Here is a 6,802-nt window from a genome sequence, read left to right as displayed (position 1 = left end):
CAACCTTGAAGAATTTCTAACCACCACAAGGTCTCTGACCAACGACCACCTGCCGTAGAGACACTCATCCTATCCTGAACACGTACAACATACGTTATCTCGCTTTGCACCTCGCCTTGACCACCAATAAATCCTGGTCTCATGTATCCGTACCGCAGGTCTCTATATCTACTTCTCTAACCGCCCTTGAAAAAGTCTTTGATCCTTTCAATAGAATACCCGGATCTCCCCACTCATGGTTCGAACCATCACCATAGGCATACCAACAATCTACTCCATAGATTGTTTCACCAAGTATATCACACTTGACTCGTGAAACGTACCACACAATCACCCAATGATCTTCCCAATGGAAACCCAACAACTCCAAATATCTCGTATCTCAGACAAAAACCTCATAATCCTCCCAACGTGACTGCCTCTAGTCATCTTGAATGCCTCAGACCAACACACTGTCGGATACCCCGACTGTTCCGAAATAGTCCTGACTCTCAATCTGGAAATAATGCACTATCACACACCTTGTCTCTTATTCCTCGACCAGCCTCCCATCGAGGGAAATTATAAAAGCAAGAGGCCTCACTCTCACAGTCGATACACAACGTAGACAACGAGGGCCACCGCCCCGATGTACTCCTTTTAATCACCAGGAACAGCTGCTAAAAGTATGCCTCACCCATAATGGCACCTTCCTTAGTCTCTCCCATTTCAGTCTCACTAATGACTCTCTCATGGCATAAGAAATACCTCGCAGCAGCATACTGCCCAAATACTCTGGTGGAAAGGTTACAAACCTATGCTACCCACGGGGTTTGCCTCCAAACTCTGAAACCGGAAGCTCGCTGTCTCTTTTGCTTCTCCCACGAAATAGGAACAACTCAAATCTTATCACAGAAGGTTGTTGGATTAATGTCTAAGTCAATAACTATATTTGGTATGTATTTGACCTGACCCGGCATGGTCCATTTGGGTTGCACTTCACCGGTACAATTTATATTGATAGTCTTTTGAGAATAGTATATTTATGATTTATATTAATATATTATAAGTTCTAATATATTAATATATAATCATATTATTTAATTAGTATTGATCAAGAATTGATTTATAATTAATTAAGTGATCAAAAGGAACTAATTAAATATGGACTCTTAGATATATATATATATATATATATATATATATATATATATATATATGTAGTGGGCCAAGTTCATTTAGGTTGGGCTAAGTCTTCATGGATAGTCCATGGAGATTTAACCCATGGATCCTAGGAAATGAAAGGTTATGGGTATTAGGGTTTAACCCTAATCCTCCACACTATATAAAGGGTCTTATGGCTCATGAAATGAGGCTAGTGGCTAGTGTGGATACAGTAAGAGGGCAATAACCGATTTCATAAGTGTGAGCCAAGTATCCATATCCTCTAAAGTCTTTTAAGCTGTTTTGGTGATTTGTGATTCCACTTGATGCTTCCACACTATTGGGGCTAAGCTCTTAAAGTTTGAAGACATCAAGCTACATCAAAAGGAATGTCATCTATCTAGAACTTTGTAGTATAGGTGCTTCATAATATGCTAGTTAGGATGAAACCTTAGAATATTTAATATTTGCATGTATAATAGAGAAAACATAGATCCAAGGTTTATAGGGTTGCATGTACACCATAGGAGTGTTAGAATGCTTAAAACCCAACATAGGTGACGTCTCATCTATCGGTCGATTGCTAAACTAAGACCGCGATCCTTCGATAAGCATCAGCTCTGCTCATCCCTGTGTCTTGCAACTCTAACTGGCATCTAACCAAAAATCTCTCGGAAACTAACTCGATTTCCCTCTCAAGGTATGCTCTATTGAAACACATTCGACATGGCCCTTTGGCCACACACTCTATCAAATATGATCTCAGTCCGATCAATCACAATGGGATAACTGGTAAACTCTGAAGCACTAATCGCCACGAACCATGGTACTCGAACCATATTATCACCTCTCATTCTGCCACGAATCATGGTACCCGAACCATATTACCACCTCTCAATCTGCCACGAATCATGGTACCTGAACCATGTTATCACCTCTCAATTTTCTACTTAGAACCTATGGAACTCTCCCTGTTTCGAGTACGGGTCCTCTGCTTTCAGTAGTACGGGCCCATACTACCTGCCACATCTACCCATAGTTTCCACACGGATCGTCCCAGATTTCATAAGTAGCTGCTCAACCATTCTCGATCACCAATCCCAATATACTTGGTTACTACCCAGCGAATGCTCTCCTTTATCGGCATAGTCTTCTGACCCCAAACACCCCCTAGGCTTTTCCTAGGTTCTCACACTTCTCTACCATCGGCTGCTGAAGAACTCCTTATGATGCAAACCATCTACCTCCTGAATATCGCCATATTCACTAAGTAGCTGACTCCCATCATGAAGAGTTCCACAAAGCACAAATAAAGTAGCATTCGGGCATCAAATAATCTCCACCAACACGTAAAACCATTCTAGGTTACAACTCTATTTGCTCTACTTGCTCTCAAAAGTAGGGATGTTCACTATTTGGATAAAACCGAATTGTCCAATTGGACAATTTGGATTGGACTATTTGGTTCGGATATTCGCATTTTTGGATTGGATTTCACCAAAACCGAATTATTATTTTGGATTTCGGATTGGTTTTGGTTTATGAAATAAGAACCGAATAGTCCAAAAAAACTGAACAACAATTTATTATTTATTTATTTTTAATATATCTATAATTATTTAGTAATTTTATAATTTATTTTTTTCAAAAAAAGTTCAAAAAGGTTCACATAATAAACAATTTAATATGCATTTTCTCTCAAAAGTTTTTTATCTATTAAATATTAAATTATAATATACCTTCTTACTAGTTGTTTATAAATTTTAAATCACAACTAAATAATTTATTTTTGCTTCTTATTTAAAATTTGGATACTATTATAATTATATATTGTTTTAAATTGTTCTGACTTTTGAAAAACGAATTACAAAAACCGATCCAACCGAATTGTAATTGGATTGGATTGGATCGGATCGGATTTGAATTTAGTTTGGACAATTCGGATCCATATTTTGAAAACCGAAATCAATTTGGATTTACTTAATTGGATCGGATCAAACCGATCCATCCAAACGAACACTCTTACTCAAAAGGCATCACTGAACTCAGGCTATCTCACCTCTCATGGTATCTAATTACTCTTCTAAGCAGACTCCTCAAGGCTCATCTAGGTATCTCTCCTAGATTATCTCTCGACTCAAAACTCCCTCTCTAAGTGATTCCTGCTAGATACTCTTACTCAGCACATACTCAAGGCACATATCAGATAACAACAACCCCTAGGCTAAGGCATCACAAATCAGGCAATTCTAGCCCTAATATATGAAATACTTATCCTATCTTCTAGCATGCATCACTAATATCTCAATAAGAACTCATAACACAACAAATATGTAAGGGTATTCCGGGAAATCACCGTTCGGGATCTGGTTGATTGTACACACGACTTCTACTCGTTTTTCTCTTACAAACTCTTACTCATTTCAGAAAAATCTTTTCTTTTGAAAACCTTTCTCAAATCCTCAGTTTGAGTCCAGACATACCCGAAGGTGCATCCGAATCCCTCAAACCAAGGTTCTGATACCAACGTGTAACACCGTAAATTTTTCAAACAAAATTTTCATTTCAAAACTCAATAAACACATGTCACATATCCTAAAAATTACAAGTAACAATTTATCAACACTTTTTTTTTAAAATTCGTCCATCACAAATCCAGGATCCTCCAACATAAATCTTTCTCTCGTATGTACAATCGAGCCAGTGCCTTCCCGATATCATGAAAAGTACCTGAAACACATATCACATAACACGGTAAGCACGAAGCTTAGTGAGTTCCCCAAAATACCACACATATCTCAGTAGCCTCTCATGGCTATACTCAGATAAGACCCTCCGGTCAATGTGTCTCAGTGAGACCCTCCGGTCCCATAACTCGGGTGAACTCTCCGGTCCTAACTCAATAAGATCATAATAATAATATTTGGCATAAATCACAAATACATGATGCAGAATATCATAGTACACTAGTAAGCACATAAGACCCCTCAATCACACGACGATACCACTCATGGTAAGTATAGTGAGAAGACTCACCTCGAAAGCTAACAAGTAACAATCTCGCACCTGGAAATCTCGAACTAGCCTCTGCCTAACACATAGGATAAATATCTCTAATTAATAATTTATTCATGCTCAACATACCAAAAGTTTGCCCTCTCTCTCTCTAGCTCTTGTATTGGGTAAAAGACCATCTTACCCCTCCATGGTCTCCATTACTCATGTATGACCAAACCCTAAAATCAACAGAAGTCAAACTCGAGTCAACAGTCCATGTTTGACCCGACTCGCCGAGTGCATCTATGTGACTCATCTATTCCCCTTGTTTCTTCTTTCATATCGCGAAAATCCACCTTGACTCGTCGAGTTGCCTCGCCAACTCGCCGAGTCACCCATGTATAGACTTATCGGAGAAAAACCCCAGCCGACTCGTCAAGTCAGCTCATAGACTCGGCGAGTCCCTTCAATCCAATTTCTCATTTAGATGATTCAAACCATCTCTACTACTCCAAGCACTATATCTAGCATCCCAAGACTACATTGTCATGTAAAGCTTCGATCTTTACGTTCATGCATGGTAGCTTTGCTCCAACATACCAAAACATGCTCTCACAATGTGTTAAGCACAAAATCCTTCATATGTGAAAATAAAGTTGGGACATTTGGACTCTAGGGACCTCACAAGGTCCAGATCTGAGGTCTAAACCTCAAGCCAACTCTGTAAGCTCGAAGTCCCAAATAAAGGTGGTATAAACCCTAACCTTCCAAAATCATGAGATCCAACCATAAGAATGATAAAGGAGCAGGCTTTTTACCTTCCCGTTGAAGCTTTGGATGAATTAAACCTTGATCCAACAGCTCCTCCTTGTTCCTTGTTGGACAACTCCCCTTCTCATCGAAAGATGCATTAAAATTTCTCAAGTTAGCTTGGAGACTCTCATAGCTCACCACACACTTTTAGGGTTTCACACAAGAAGGTTGGGCAGCTGATGAGCCGCAAATAAGGCTATAAGTTCCCTTATATAGGCTCCAAACCCAGGGATTTAGGGTTTCACTACACAGCACCTACTCGGCAAGTCGGCTCTCTGACTCGTCGAGTCCGTTCATTAATCCCACACAGTCAACTCGACTCTACTCGACGAGTTGGACTCACAACTCATCGAGTCACTCAATAAATCCCAAAATTAAACACATAAATAATATACCTGGGAGTCCGGATGTTACATAGGTCATCCATTAGATAACCGTTATATTATCTTTGATGTATTCCTAGGAGGATACGTTTAAAAGTCCCCTATGCTAGTAACCATCGACGTTAGCCTGGGGTAGCTGATTTGTTCTAGTCTTAGATCAAGACACGTGTTTGATGATGATGGATCTGACGTCCACTGATGTGACATAGTTGTCTGCGCATATGGTTTCATTATTGTAACTGTTCGATTTTCTCACTTTACGATTAAGACTGCCTCTGTCTTTTCTCTACTTATCTTTTCTTTCATATTGTTCTTATTTATTAGGTTTAATGGTGACACTAGATACCAAAATCGAGCCAACATCGGGTGAGTTTGAAAACCTGCAAACCTGATTCGACTTTTTTTCGACGACTGACTTATTTGAGGTAGGTTTGAGGCTGCTGACGATAGGTTTGAGGCAACCGACGACCGACTTATCCGACGATATTATGTGTCAATATGGCTTCTTTATGGATGATCTAAATCCAAATATTTTCAACAATAAAGTCGGTCTTGAAATGGCATGTCGAGCCCTTGGATTGTGTGACACCCGGTTTTTCGTAACAGGTGTTATTTTATGAATTATAGATACTATGAAACGGGTAGGTGAAATAAATCCTAGAAAAGGTTAATTTTTAGAAATGTTAATTATTAAAATATTATCGAGGAATATTGTAGTTCATGTGATGACGATTTCGTAGATATAAAGTTTGATGAAATCGGAGTTCGTGTGAGAAAGTTATGGCTATTTGAAGTTGAGATGAAAGTAGGATGCTATTATGAGAAAGTCAACGGAAGTCAAGTCTAAGTTCAACATTTGACCATCACGACGTGAATCATGATTTTCACGACGTGACTTTTGACTCTCACGACGTGAGACACGGTGAATCGACGAGACACGCGGTGGTAGAGTGCGACACGTGGCAGGACCATTTCTGGACATAACTCACGACGTGAGATTATAATGCTCACAACGTGAGAGCATGCAGAGTATAAAAACGAGTGTTTTGATGTCATTTGGAGGATTTTGACACATTTGAGCAGAGATGTTGCCCAGGAGTCATTTACGTGATATATATACCGGTGGAGTTATACCGATATACATGTGATACGAGCCGAGTTATGAGACCGTGGAGATATAATTTACCCCGTTATTATGTAATTGTTTAGTACAAAATTATTGTTGGGATTGGATAGATTTGAGTATATGTTATATACATACACTTGTATCCGTGATATGGTGTTGTTACGGACCTGTTGGTGAGGTTTGTAAGTAAATCTTGTCAGGGTTATTAACCCTAATCAACTGAAATGACCCTATATGGTAGATTTGGTTATTGGCTTATAGGTTTAATCCTAGTATTGATATATTATTGTATTTAATGAGCTTGGTGACAAATAGTCACGGGGTGTAGTTAAGGGTAAAT

The sequence above is a fragment of the Lactuca serriola genome, chromosome 5 (assembly GCF_051521515.1).
Source record: "Lactuca serriola cultivar US96UC23 chromosome 5, Lser_US96UC23_V15, whole genome shotgun sequence".
Lineage (NCBI taxonomy): Eukaryota > Viridiplantae > Streptophyta > Magnoliopsida > Asterales > Asteraceae > Lactuca > Lactuca serriola.
The sequence above is the reverse complement of the archived record's forward strand: the minus strand, read 5'-3'. Positions refer to the sequence as shown.